This window comes from Peromyscus maniculatus, chromosome X (genome assembly GCF_049852395.1).
Source record: "Peromyscus maniculatus bairdii isolate BWxNUB_F1_BW_parent chromosome X, HU_Pman_BW_mat_3.1, whole genome shotgun sequence".
In the NCBI taxonomy this organism is placed as follows: Eukaryota; Metazoa; Chordata; class Mammalia; order Rodentia; family Cricetidae; genus Peromyscus; species Peromyscus maniculatus.
Genome location: NC_134875.1, coordinates 52,999,800 through 53,011,994, shown reverse-complemented (window position 1 = coordinate 53,011,994; position 12,195 = coordinate 52,999,800). Strand labels below are relative to the sequence as shown.

Genomic DNA, 12,195 nt, shown 5'->3' with positions numbered 1-12,195 from the left:
CAAAATTTGGCAGTTTCCTTCTTTTGTGTCCTGAGACAAAGGCAGTTATGTTTGAGCAGGTAAAATATATGTCACCTGTCTTATAGTTTTCCTTGGTTTACTTATTTATGTCTGCAGCCAGGGTCTCCCCTGATCAAACCTGATCCTCTTTAACTTTGAACAAATCAACAGCCTTTGGTTTTTTGTGGAAATAAAAGCATAATCTCTTCCCCAAATCAATACATTTTCTGACTTCCATTTTAAATTTAAGGCATACCTAAAGTATCTAGGCTAGTTCAATTCAGCAGTCCTTTCCACAATCCAATGTCTTTCAGCAGCTGTCATTCTCTGTTCATTAGAATTCAAAAAATCCAAAATCAAGAAGACACCATATAGGATCCAACTCTGTGTGTATTTTCCATCTTTGTGTGACTTATCATTTTTATATTAGTCTCTCTTTAAAGACTTTATCTTATTATTTATAAACTGTTTTTTCTATGATTACCTACACCCATTTTCTTTTTCATCAAGACTATGCACATTTTTTAAAACATATTTTACCTTTTTAGAGGTCTGTCTCTGGATCTGTCTTTACTAATGATCTGTAGCATTTTCTGATTGCATGAGATAAAGCTTAAACTGTTATGTCAGTCTCTAGCAGGACTCAGCTTAGCACATGGTGCTGGTACATGGCACTGGTATCTGTCTCCAGCCCACAGCAGCAGCTGATAACCACATCTGTATGTTACCAAGCCTATCTGAGAGACAGTGATCAACAGGAATCCGTGTTTGACTCCATGTTGTAATATTTTTTTTTAGCTTTCTCAGACCTTATGTGGATATGTGGCCTAATGCTGGGCACCATATATAAATGAACTTTCTCATCAGGACTACCAGCTCACAAATAATGACACAGAGACTTATTATTATTTATGAAATCTTGGCCTTAGCTTAGGCTTGTTTCTAACTAGCTCTAATAATTTAAATTAACCCATATCTTTTAACCTGTGTTATTTTACATGGCTCAGTTACCTTTACTCTGTACTGCCGGTCCTGCTCCTCTCCATTTGGCTGGTGACTCCTCCTTTCTTCTTCCCAGAGCTTTCTCTTCCCAGAAGTCCTGCTTTACCTCTTCCTTCCTAGCTTCCACCATTCCACTCCTTATGTAGTGACACATCTTCATACATTGTAAAGGAATATTCCACAAAAGCTATCTACATTGGGAGTCATTTAAGAATATTATCATCTCATTTTTGCAAAGTATCGTATCATTTCTATTACTTTACAAGAAGGCAGATTGATGCTGGCTAAGTCATGCTGTTGAGGTCAATCATTGAACACCTATCTTGTGCCTAAACATGTGTTAAGAATTATAAACAAACTGGGCAGTGGTGACGCACACCTTTATTCCCAGCACTGGAGAGGCAGAGGTGTCGGTCCCACCTAACCTGTTGAAAAGTCCTAAAGAGGGGAGTGAGGATTGTGAAAAACAGAGACATAAAAGAAAAGATAGAGATACAGGATAGCTTCAGGAGGGCTGTGAGTCAATATCGCAGCAGCCGAGTTTATTTTTCACAGCCTTTTTATACCCAAAGCAAGGAGGGCAAAGGACCGCCTTACCAGGGTTCAAGGAAGAAACAAGTGTAAACACCTAGTTAATTTTTAAAACATCTAGTAACCACAACTTTGGCCAATCATTCTGTTATGTATCCTTAAAGAGCAAAGACAAGCTTGAACTCTCTGACCTTGAGTCAAGATGGAATCAAGGCACAAACTGAAGTCACTGTGGGATCCCACAGAGACAGGCAGATCTATGAGTTTAAGGACATCCTAGTCTACAGAGTTAGTTCTAGGACAGCCAGGACTACACAGAGAATCGAAAAACCAACCAACCAACCAAACAAACAAAAAAACAACAACAAAAATACCATAAACAATTAAAACAGAGTATAGTTATTTGTACAATGTGACTAAATGAACCATCCTAGTTAGGCTAAAGGCCTCCATTGAGCCTCAAATCAAGCTCACCCTATACCCCCATAGCAACAATTAAACTGTCTTCTTGTTCTACCATGAGGAGCAAAATAGTTACAGTTGCTATGCTCTGAATCTTTCTTATACTGAGGTCCACCTTTCTTACAGGTTGATAATAACTGAGCATACCACTGGCATTAGAGCATCTCATCCTTGAGAAATAAAGGGCAACTTTGATGTCTAGCTTCATTACAGAACTCCCCACTGACTTTATCCTAATATTCTTAGAATTTCTCTGTGACTTAAGACTGGTTAGCTGAGCGGTGGTGGCGCACACTGTAGCTAGAGTTTTCCTTCCTTGCCCACAGTCAGGACAAATCTCTGTCACCCTCCAGTCCCAAAGCTGCTCAGACCCAACCAAGTAAACACAGAGACTTATTTTGCTTACAAACTGTATGGCCGTGGCAGGCTTCTTGCTAACTGTTCTTATATCTTAAATTAGTCCATTTCTATAAATCTATACCTTGCCACGTGGCTCATGGCTTACCAGTACTTTACATCTTCCTTGTCCTGGCAGCTGCTGCAGGCAGTGACTCCTGCCTTCCTGTTGTTTTATTTCTCCTGTTAGTCCCACCTATAATTCCTGCCTAGCCACAGCCATTCAGGTTTTCTTTATTGACCAATCAGAGCAACTTGACATACAGACCATCCCCCAGCACAGCCAAGTGCAGACCATCTCAGACACCTGCACTCAGGCTTGTGGTCCTAATCATCCTCTGTGCAGATCTACTGGGTAAATCCACAAGGAACCTGAGAACGGGCTCCCACAGGACATACAGAACATCCCACAGCACTCCCCCCTTTTTTTTCAAAAAGAAAGGTTTTAACCTTAACAAAATAAAATTACATATAATTTGGGCATAGCTTCTCTTACTACTTCCTTCTGGAGTGGGGCGCTGTATCTTATGGGGATACAAAGAAAATTTTAGGATTATGGAAGAGTCCATGAGGCTGTATTGTCTGAGCCAGTTGCCTTCAAACCATTCTGGATGTTGGATCATCTGGGCCATGGTGTCATCAGAGACCTTTCACGGGGTCTTGGCTGGTCAAACCTGATGTATCTTAATCTGGAACAAATCCATAGCCTCTGGCTTTCTATGGAAACAAAAGCAGAGCCTCCTTTCTAAAGTAACACATCCTTATATCCAAATTTTGAAGTCAAGGAATCCTTAATATATACATATTGGTTTAACTCAACATCTTTTACGATCAAATGCTTTTCTGTAGCTAAAAATCCCAAAGATAACACAATCCAGATTCTCTGTGTAATATTCATCTTTACATGGCTTATTTTTTATATTAATTTTACTGTCTCTTTAAAGACTTTATTTTTTAAAACTTTCTATTTCTTTATATAACTGTATATATTCATTTTTCTCTCTCTTCCAAGCCTATGTACATTTTTACACACATTGTAAAGCATTTAAAGTTTTGTTCCATCTGAATCTGTCTTATTGTGAATCTATTACTTTAAACTGCAGCATTTGTAAGCTGAAACGCACTATGGCTGCTGGCTCCGCCCACCTCAGCTTCCCAACTTGGCTGTGATGCATTTACCACCAGCTCTTGGAGCTCTCCTGGGTCTATGCTTTTATCCAAGCAGCGTGTAGCCCAGAAACCTTTTTTGTTTTGTACTAGCAAAGGCTTAATCCACCACGCAGCTTAATGGGCCACTTACAGAGGCCTTATTCCCGCCATACTGCAGGTCGAGCACACACGCTAGGAATGCACCAGTAGCTCAAACCAGCAGCTGCCGCTCATTTGAGAGAGATAATTAGGAAGCTGTTTTTAGCTCCATTTTAGAATCTTTTCTCAGATTTTAGGTAGAAACTCTTGCCAATACGTTGGACGCCATTTGTAGCTAGAGTTTTCCTGCCTGGCCCACAGTCAGGACAAATTTCTGTCACCCTCCAGTCCTGCAGCCGCTCAGACCCAACCAAGTAAACACAGAGACTTATTTTGCTTACAAACTGTATGGCCATGGCAGGCTTCTTGCTAACTGTTCTTATATCTTAAATTAGTCCATTTCTATAAATCTACACCTTGCCACGTGGCTCATGGCTTACCAGTACTTTACATCTTCCTTGTCCTGGCAGCTGCTGCAGGCAGTGACTCCTACCTTCCTGTTCTTTTATTTCTCCTCTCTGTTAGTCCCGCCTATACTTCCTACCTAGCCACGGCCAATCAGGTTTTCTTTATTGACCAATCAGAGCAACTGATATACAGACCATCCCCCAGAACAGCCAAGTACAGACCATCTCAGACACCTGCACTCAGGCTTGTGGTCCTAATCATCCTCTATGTGGACCTGCTGGGTAAAGCCACGAGGAACCTGAGAATGGGCTCCCACAGGACATACAGAACATCCCACAGCAGCATGCCTTTAATCTCAGCACTCAGAAGGCAGAGGAAGGTGGATATCTGTGAGTTTGAGGCCAGCCTGGTCTACAGACCGAGTTCCAGGACATCCAGAGCTACACAGACAAACCTTGTCTTAAAAAAAACAGGGGAAAAAGCCTCTGATTAGCTAACCTTCTTTCCTTGCCATTAGGTTAGTTGCGACTATACCACAGTTGTCTTTCCCAACTTCATTTGTCTCTCTTCCAGTTTTTTTTCTAATTTCATCAAGTACTCAGTAAGTTTCTTATATGTCTTGTCCTGCCATGGCATCTGTTTCTTAGAGGACTTGACCAACACATTCTGTAACTCTGCCGGCTGACTTATCAATATTCATTGATCGCAAGTTACACATGATAAGGCAGTATGGAGACTCAGCATCCCTAGGGGGAAAAAACCAAATCAAATAGTTTAAGTGTAAGAAAAGAAATATATAATTCTCAATTTCAGTTCTCTGAGATTCGTGCCACATTGATAAAATGGAGTTTCCAATCCTACTTTATTTTGTAGATAGGAAGAATCATGCTAATACAGGCAAAATCCCCTTAACGTGGTAAGCACTTGATACTTTTATTCACATTAAGGCAAAAATAACTTTCCTAGAACAGTAGATCTTATAATGAAGGTTGAAAATGAATGATGACATTTTTATTAATAAAATATGTAAGCTGCAAAGAATAATCAGTACTGTTTCGACTGCTTGTAATTGTTCTTTACTGGCATAAATGATGAACAATAGAAAAGTTTCAGTGCATAAGTCTAGGCTCCTGGGAACGCCTGTGTTTTAACATTCTATGAACATATCCTACTTGCTTAGTTCAGGTTGTCTGAGGCTGTTAAGAAAACAGACCATAAATAAATAAAATGTAATAAAAAATTTTAAAAGGATTTTTTGAAGCAAACAAAAATAAATAAAATAAAGATAAGGAAATGAAAAACAGAAAAATGAATTTCTGAAATGCAAATTAATCATCAGATTGGAAGATGTGGGTTTTTAACTATACTCTGCTTCATCAGGTCTGGAATGTTGCAGGGAATGTGTAGAGCAAAATCCTCTGCAGAAACAGTAACATAAGGAGATGATGAATGTGAACTCTCCTAGGACTGCATCTCTATGACACTGAAGAATTCTTCACTAAGGGAGAGGCTGTTAGGTGTTCAACTTACTTGGCCCAGAGTGACAGTAGTGTTTTCCATTTTCCAAGGCAACAAAACAAAACTGTGATTCTTCCTTTGGCAAAAGACAATGACGAGCTGGCCACCAAACTTGTGTAATTGCCTGAGTGTGGAGAATTTTATTAAGGTACCAAAGGTGTCAGGGAAGTAGTAACAGGGTAAAGTTCCCACTGCCATTAATCCCAAACTGCCAGTGCCATCTCAGGGCCAGCAGTCAACCTGGTGGCAGCAGTGGATTAGGGAAATCATCACACTATTTAAAACTTGATATAGAGGATTTTAGACTGTTAAAGTAGCATTTCCTGAGTAGTTTATACATGAGAGTTAGATTTAATGTGCAGCAAAGGGTACTATACCACATTTAGGTCTTTGATTATTGTGTTTTATGATTCTAGATATTAAAATTGTAAAGTTGTCAGCAAGTGATTTCCACAACAAAGTTACCTCTATGACCTTGCTTTCATAAACCAATACTATTCACTCAGGATATGAGTCTCTTACCTAGAATTCTTGGATTGAACTGATTCCTCCACCCAACCTCAGTTGAGCAAAAGAAGACAATGTGTGAGGAACTTCTAGAAATTACCTTAAACCAATAAAAAAATCACAATGAACTGTTAAAATATCCAGTTAAAGATTGAATGAAGTCTACTACAATTTCAATGTTTAATTACTTGCTTTATTTCTAATTTCTTGTATGACCCTGTTATGGTGACTCTGCTGATTCTCCGTTGAAGAAAAAATTAGGTCCATCAGGATAACTCATATTCCTTTCAATAATCAATAATAGTCTATAAGAACTTTAAAACATCTTAGGATCAAATAATAAAGTAGAAATCGCCCCAATGCATACTTTATTTAAATGCATACATAAGCTACAGAGGTAGAAGTCAAAGTTACAAAGTGCAGGACTCAACCTGAGGGTAAAAATGTAAGAGTTCAAGGGGCGGGTCAACTTGTCTGTGAACACCAGAAGATCATTCAGGCCATTTCAGTGCATTTCCTTTTACGTAGCTTTTCTGGACTTCCTCACAAGAATCGTGACTGAAAACATGCAGCAAGAAGCATGAAGCCCTTAGGGTACAGTTTGTCACTGTCCTCCCAGGGAAAAGAGAAAAGGTATCTGGTGTTCTCAAGATTCCATCTTTCAAAAAATATAAGAGGAGTGGGGCCTAGGGAAATGGTTTCATAGGATAAGCTCTTGCCACATTACAATTGGAATCTATATTTGACTCATAGAATCTACAATAAAAAATTAGGATTTGGGCACATATTTGTAATCTCAGCACAAGAGAGGCAGATATAGGCTGTTAACTAGGGCTTACCTGGCCAGCTAAGCTTAGCCAAATTGACAAGCTTCCAGCCAATGAGAGACTCTCTCAAAGTCAAGGAAGACACCTAACATTTACCTCTGGCCTCTACATGCACCCACAAACATGTGCAACTCTGCATTAAAAAACATAAATGTTCATGCATTCATTTTTAAATAAAATTAAATTATCATGAGGAGTAGGAGACAAAAGGTAGCAGAACCAAATTTGGAGCATATTCCCTTACCTGGGAGCAGCATCCCAGGTAAGGGAGACTGAGATACAGAGGTGAAAAAGAACTCTCCTCCTCTACATAGTGGTATTATTCTGGGAGCACTTTTTATGCTAGATCAGGACTCATGGCTTTTTTGTGGTTATTTTGTTTTTACATTTCTAATTAAAATATAATTATGTCTTTTCTCCACTTCCCATCCCTTCCCATATTCCCTCCCCCAACCCTTCTCATGTCTCTTGTATTATTTACTTTTCTATTGCTGTGATCAAACACCATGACCAAGACAACTTATTTTTAAAAAGTAACTAATTGGGCCAACCTCTTCCATGAACAACAGCACATTTACATACTTCCTGATCCACATTAAGAAGACATGAAAATGCCAGTGCCCACATCATTGAATGATGTTCAAAATGCTCTCCTCGGTTGAGAGTAGTATGGTGCTTAGGTCTAAGTTCTAGTAGGGGCCCAGGTTATAAGTGAAGAGATGGTCTATCAATAAGTTGCAAAGGGCACAATATATAATTATGCAAATTAATTATCTTGTCTTGGAGGCAACACATAAATCTTCCATCTAAATTGTTGGCTTGAAATTTCAGATTATAACTGACTTACTGTATTTAAGGAGTCCAATATTCCTAAACCTAATAGTCTAACAGTCTAAAATTGGTGATCACTTTCTCAATCCTGGGACAGTCTTTGTCTCTGAGGTTTTGGAAAGTGTTACTTTATAACTTGAAGGCCTAGGATATTTCCCTCTATCATTTGTTATATCTTGATTATAGAAAAGAACTAAAAAAGGTGAGTTCAGAGTTCAGGAACATAACCTTTGCCTGAGGCTATGTACGTCAGCAAAATTTCCTATGTCCATGGTGCTTTGAGTAACTTCTCTTTATGTAACTACATAATTTACCCATGAAAATCAAGGGGGGAAAGGTTGATATCTGCCTACACCAGAAATAAAACTTGTACACAGCTCAATTCCTTAGAGAAATGCTGTTTTTTAGGTTAAGTAAGAATTTCCACTGTTATTTATCATCAAGAAAAGGAGGCTAGTTTTAAGAAAATATTCTTGGCCTGAGGAGTTAGGCAGATGTATGCTCTTTTTTTGTTAATTGGGGCTTTAATTGTATGACAGTTTGGCATGAAAGACAGCAAGAGTGTTTTTCTTATTATGAAGCGATCCCAGAACAGAGATGATAAACAACAGGAAAATAAGTTGAAGAAGGGAACCAAGGGGAATTGAGACTGTTCATTCCATAGAAGAGCTGGCTAAGAGGTGACTTAGTAATGATCTTTGAGGACCTGAAGGACAATCATTAGGACCAGATGCTCCCCATCTGCAGAGAGGGTGGAGACACAGGAAATGACAATATAGCAAAAGCAAGTTTAAGAAGAATTTTCTGGCAGTGAAGGCTGTCAAACATCAGAATACATTACTTCAGAGGTTGTGAAATTACCTCTGGGCTGTTTTACATTTGGGTTTCAAACAGGAGAGATTCTTGTGTGAGATGGGTGAGGTAAAGTTTTGCATGAAGATCAGGGAAAAGGACACATGCTATTTAAGACTTTTCATTGCTCTGTGATTCTATGAAGTCTGTATCTTTATGTCCCCTAAGGTGCTCATTTTATAGTATGCAATTTTTATTCTACTTCCCCTTAATGAAATTTCAATTTCTCTGTTACTTCTAGTTATGGAAGTTTACTATGTGACTGTGTTTTTTTTTTTTTTAAATCTTCTTGGATTATTAGAAATCGTAGCTCTGCCTCCCTGCCCTTCCTCTCCTTACAAACTTTTCCTCTTAACTTCTTTACTTTTCAGTTTGCTTCATCTCCTGCAAAGACTTGAGATAGTGCGCAGACTTTATATAGCACTTAGCACATTGCATGTTTTAGACCAATCTAATGGCTAATTGCTATTTTAGAATTTAAGAACGTCATAAAATATGAGAGACTGTAATCCCATACGATGACAACCCAGCATTCTGTTTCCCCTTGACCTTGACTGGGTATATGTCTTTATAGCCACATTTGCTGTGTCTGTCAAAACAGCCATTTGCTTCAGCTATTTTAAGGTATGGACTAAGAGCTTGAATCTAGAAAGAGAAAATATCCAACCACTTAATAAGTAACTTTAGATTAAAATGATCTTTTCATTGCCTGTATCTTTGTTCAGGACAGTGTCTGTGAAATTCAAGTACATGATATGCCCCTGTTCATGGAAATACCTACAGAGCTATAAGATTGTAGCAAAAGTCAATCAGATACCAATGTATCTTCACTGTATATAGAAAAACAACTCTTAATTTTTAAGGTTAACACTCAAGACCCCCTCAACCTTACAAGGATCTTGCTCTCTGTTCTTTTTGGTCTTCTATTTTAACTACTGTTCCCTTACAACATGTTTGTTATAAATTCTGTGCTGTCCTCAGGTTCATTCTACAGTTTGAATATTGCCAGGCTTACTAGCTGATCAATCCCCCTCTTCCTCATTTGCCCTCATGTTTTTCATAGTTGGTGCTTTTGGTTGATTGCTTACCTTGCTCAAGGCACTATTTGATAGCTTCAAATTCATTAGCATTCTTAGTACTTGTAAGGGTATTATTAAGAGTTAAATATTTTTAAAGTGGGTTTCTACTAGCTTCTCTTCCAAGACACTCCCTTAAACCAGGTGAACTCCACTAATACTACCTTCTCTGAATTCATAATGCCTATTATTTTTACCTTCTATCAAGACATTAGGAGACCTATGAGATGGATCAGCAGGTAAAAGCATTTGCCTCACAAGCCTAACAACCAAGTGTGGTTTTTTGACTCACAATGGAAGGAGAGAACTGACTACCAAAAGTTGTCTTCTGAACTCCACATAACCCACACACCTTCTTCTTGTCGTCCTCCTCCTCCTTCTTCATTGTCTTCTTCTCCTTTTCTCCTACTTCTCTTCTTCCTCTCTCTCACACATAATAATAATAATAATCCTTCATATTCTCTTGTTAATATCCACATGATGAAACTACAACTTTCGAAGGGAAGAACTGTGGCTTCCACTACTATTGATAGCAGCACAAATGTAAAATACACGGTATGCTCATAATCAAGATAGTACCCTATGGTGGGCTGCAGAGATAGGAGGGTGTGATTAGAACCAGTTAAACGTGTATCTTTTGGTACCAATAATATGTTATCATTTTATTTACATCCACTTATTGAGCATATATTATACATCAAGTTCTGTGATCTATGAGGATAAAAGAGAAAGGAAAAATAATGTCCTTGCCTACAATATAGAGAGAGTTCTAAATGTACAATAAATGAGAGAAATAGAACAAAGGTATTCAAATGAAGCAAATGTTAAATAAAACAAAAGAACCAACATCAACCAAGTATTACACTGATTATTATTATTTAGTTCTAGACTACAGAAAGGATGTCTTTGGAATTCATGAAAAGTGTCCTCCTTTTGGATTTTGAATACAGTGTAGTTTATAAATATTTCATCCAATAATTTGGTGAGAAACTAGTCCTGGAAGTTTTTTCACCTGTGGTACTATTTACTATTTTGAGTTAGAATGTTCTTTATTAAATAATTTAAGGCCTTCCCTTGTACTCTTTCATTTTTTTTGTAAAAACATCTGTTCCCAAACACATGAAAAACTTAAAATGCATTAAAGGGCATGTTTCTGCCATTGATTACCTTTCACCTTTGTTGCTCAGAACACACTACTGTGGTTCAAAAAACATAACATTTTTTATCAACAGAATTTAAGCTAAATGAATTTTGATAAGTCTTGAGATTTGGGTTCTTCCTATTCTAACTGGAGTCCTGAGAGCGAGGGGAACTAGACTCCAAGGAAATATGGAACTTTCAGGAACTTTTAGAATTGATTGAGATGATGAATAAATCTTCATGGTGTTCTGAAACAAAAGTCTCTTTGGTACACATGGATGGACTGTTAGCTTTCCTTCTGACACTTTGGGATTATATTTGAATGCTTCTTTCTGTTGTAAATCTAACCTAAGGAATATAACATTAGGCTAAATCCATATCACAAAAGGCCAACAATTCTGTTCCTAAAAGAGTCTAAAGTATCACTTTTCTTTACTAAAGGTAAGCATCTATCTTAGACTGCGAGTTAGAACTTATGAATCAAGCAGTAATCTCAGTCAGGGACAGTGGAAATCATGAAGCACCTCGTATCTCCCCCTATACTACATCTCACCCCACCTTGTCCCAACCTGTACCATTCTGTATCTGGGATATACTTGCTTCAATTATAAAATAATCATTTCTCTAAGTCTGAAATTGTTTTCTATATTGCCAATTATTTTGTGACATTTGGCTTGTTGAGCTTTATGATACTGTCCAGACAATATGTTGCTCTTACGTTCCAATGGATTTGTTTGGCTGCAAAAAAAATATTATGAACAGAGTGAATGTATTTGCAGCAATCTGTGTCCTTTCAGTGTCAGAGAACAAAATGTAACACATTTTTAATGGAAAGAATCCATTTAACATTTCATCCATTAAGCATGAATCCTTTGAACAGTGATACTTGACTGATTAAATTAGATCACTGCTGTCAACTAGGTACAAATGAGAGAAACTTTTCTTTACTGTTCCAAAGGTATATTTTCTGTCCACGCTGAAATGTTGTTAAATTAATCTGTGACTTTTAATTTTTTATTACTCATTTTAAAAACCATATCATTTGGGATGGGAACAATTAGGGGGAAGTGAATGTTACACACAAATGCCTGCACCCTGCTATTATTATTGCTTAATTACAAATAAAAGGAGTCACTACATCTTAATAGCAAGTGTTCATATGACAGTATGCCTATTTTTTTTACAAGCAAGCCACAAATGTTTTAATAGAGTTTAAATTGTCTTTTCTCTAGTTAAAAAATCAAATAATTTAAAAACCACTTAATAAAGTTATACTTTATTACTTACACACCTAAAATACACACTTAATAGACCACTTACACACTTAAAAAGTTAAGACACCAGTCAGGTAATAAAATCAATATTATGAAATCAATATATTCTAAATTTCAAAGACA

General features: G+C 37.6%; 1 protein-coding gene across 3 annotated transcripts in view; it reads left to right on the top strand.

Moving 5' to 3' along the window:
* The window catches only part of Il1rapl2 (interleukin 1 receptor accessory protein like 2), a 1,196,146-nt gene that overhangs the window by 1,054,339 nt on the left and 129,612 nt on the right, over positions 1-12,195 (top strand). The window lies entirely within an intron of this gene.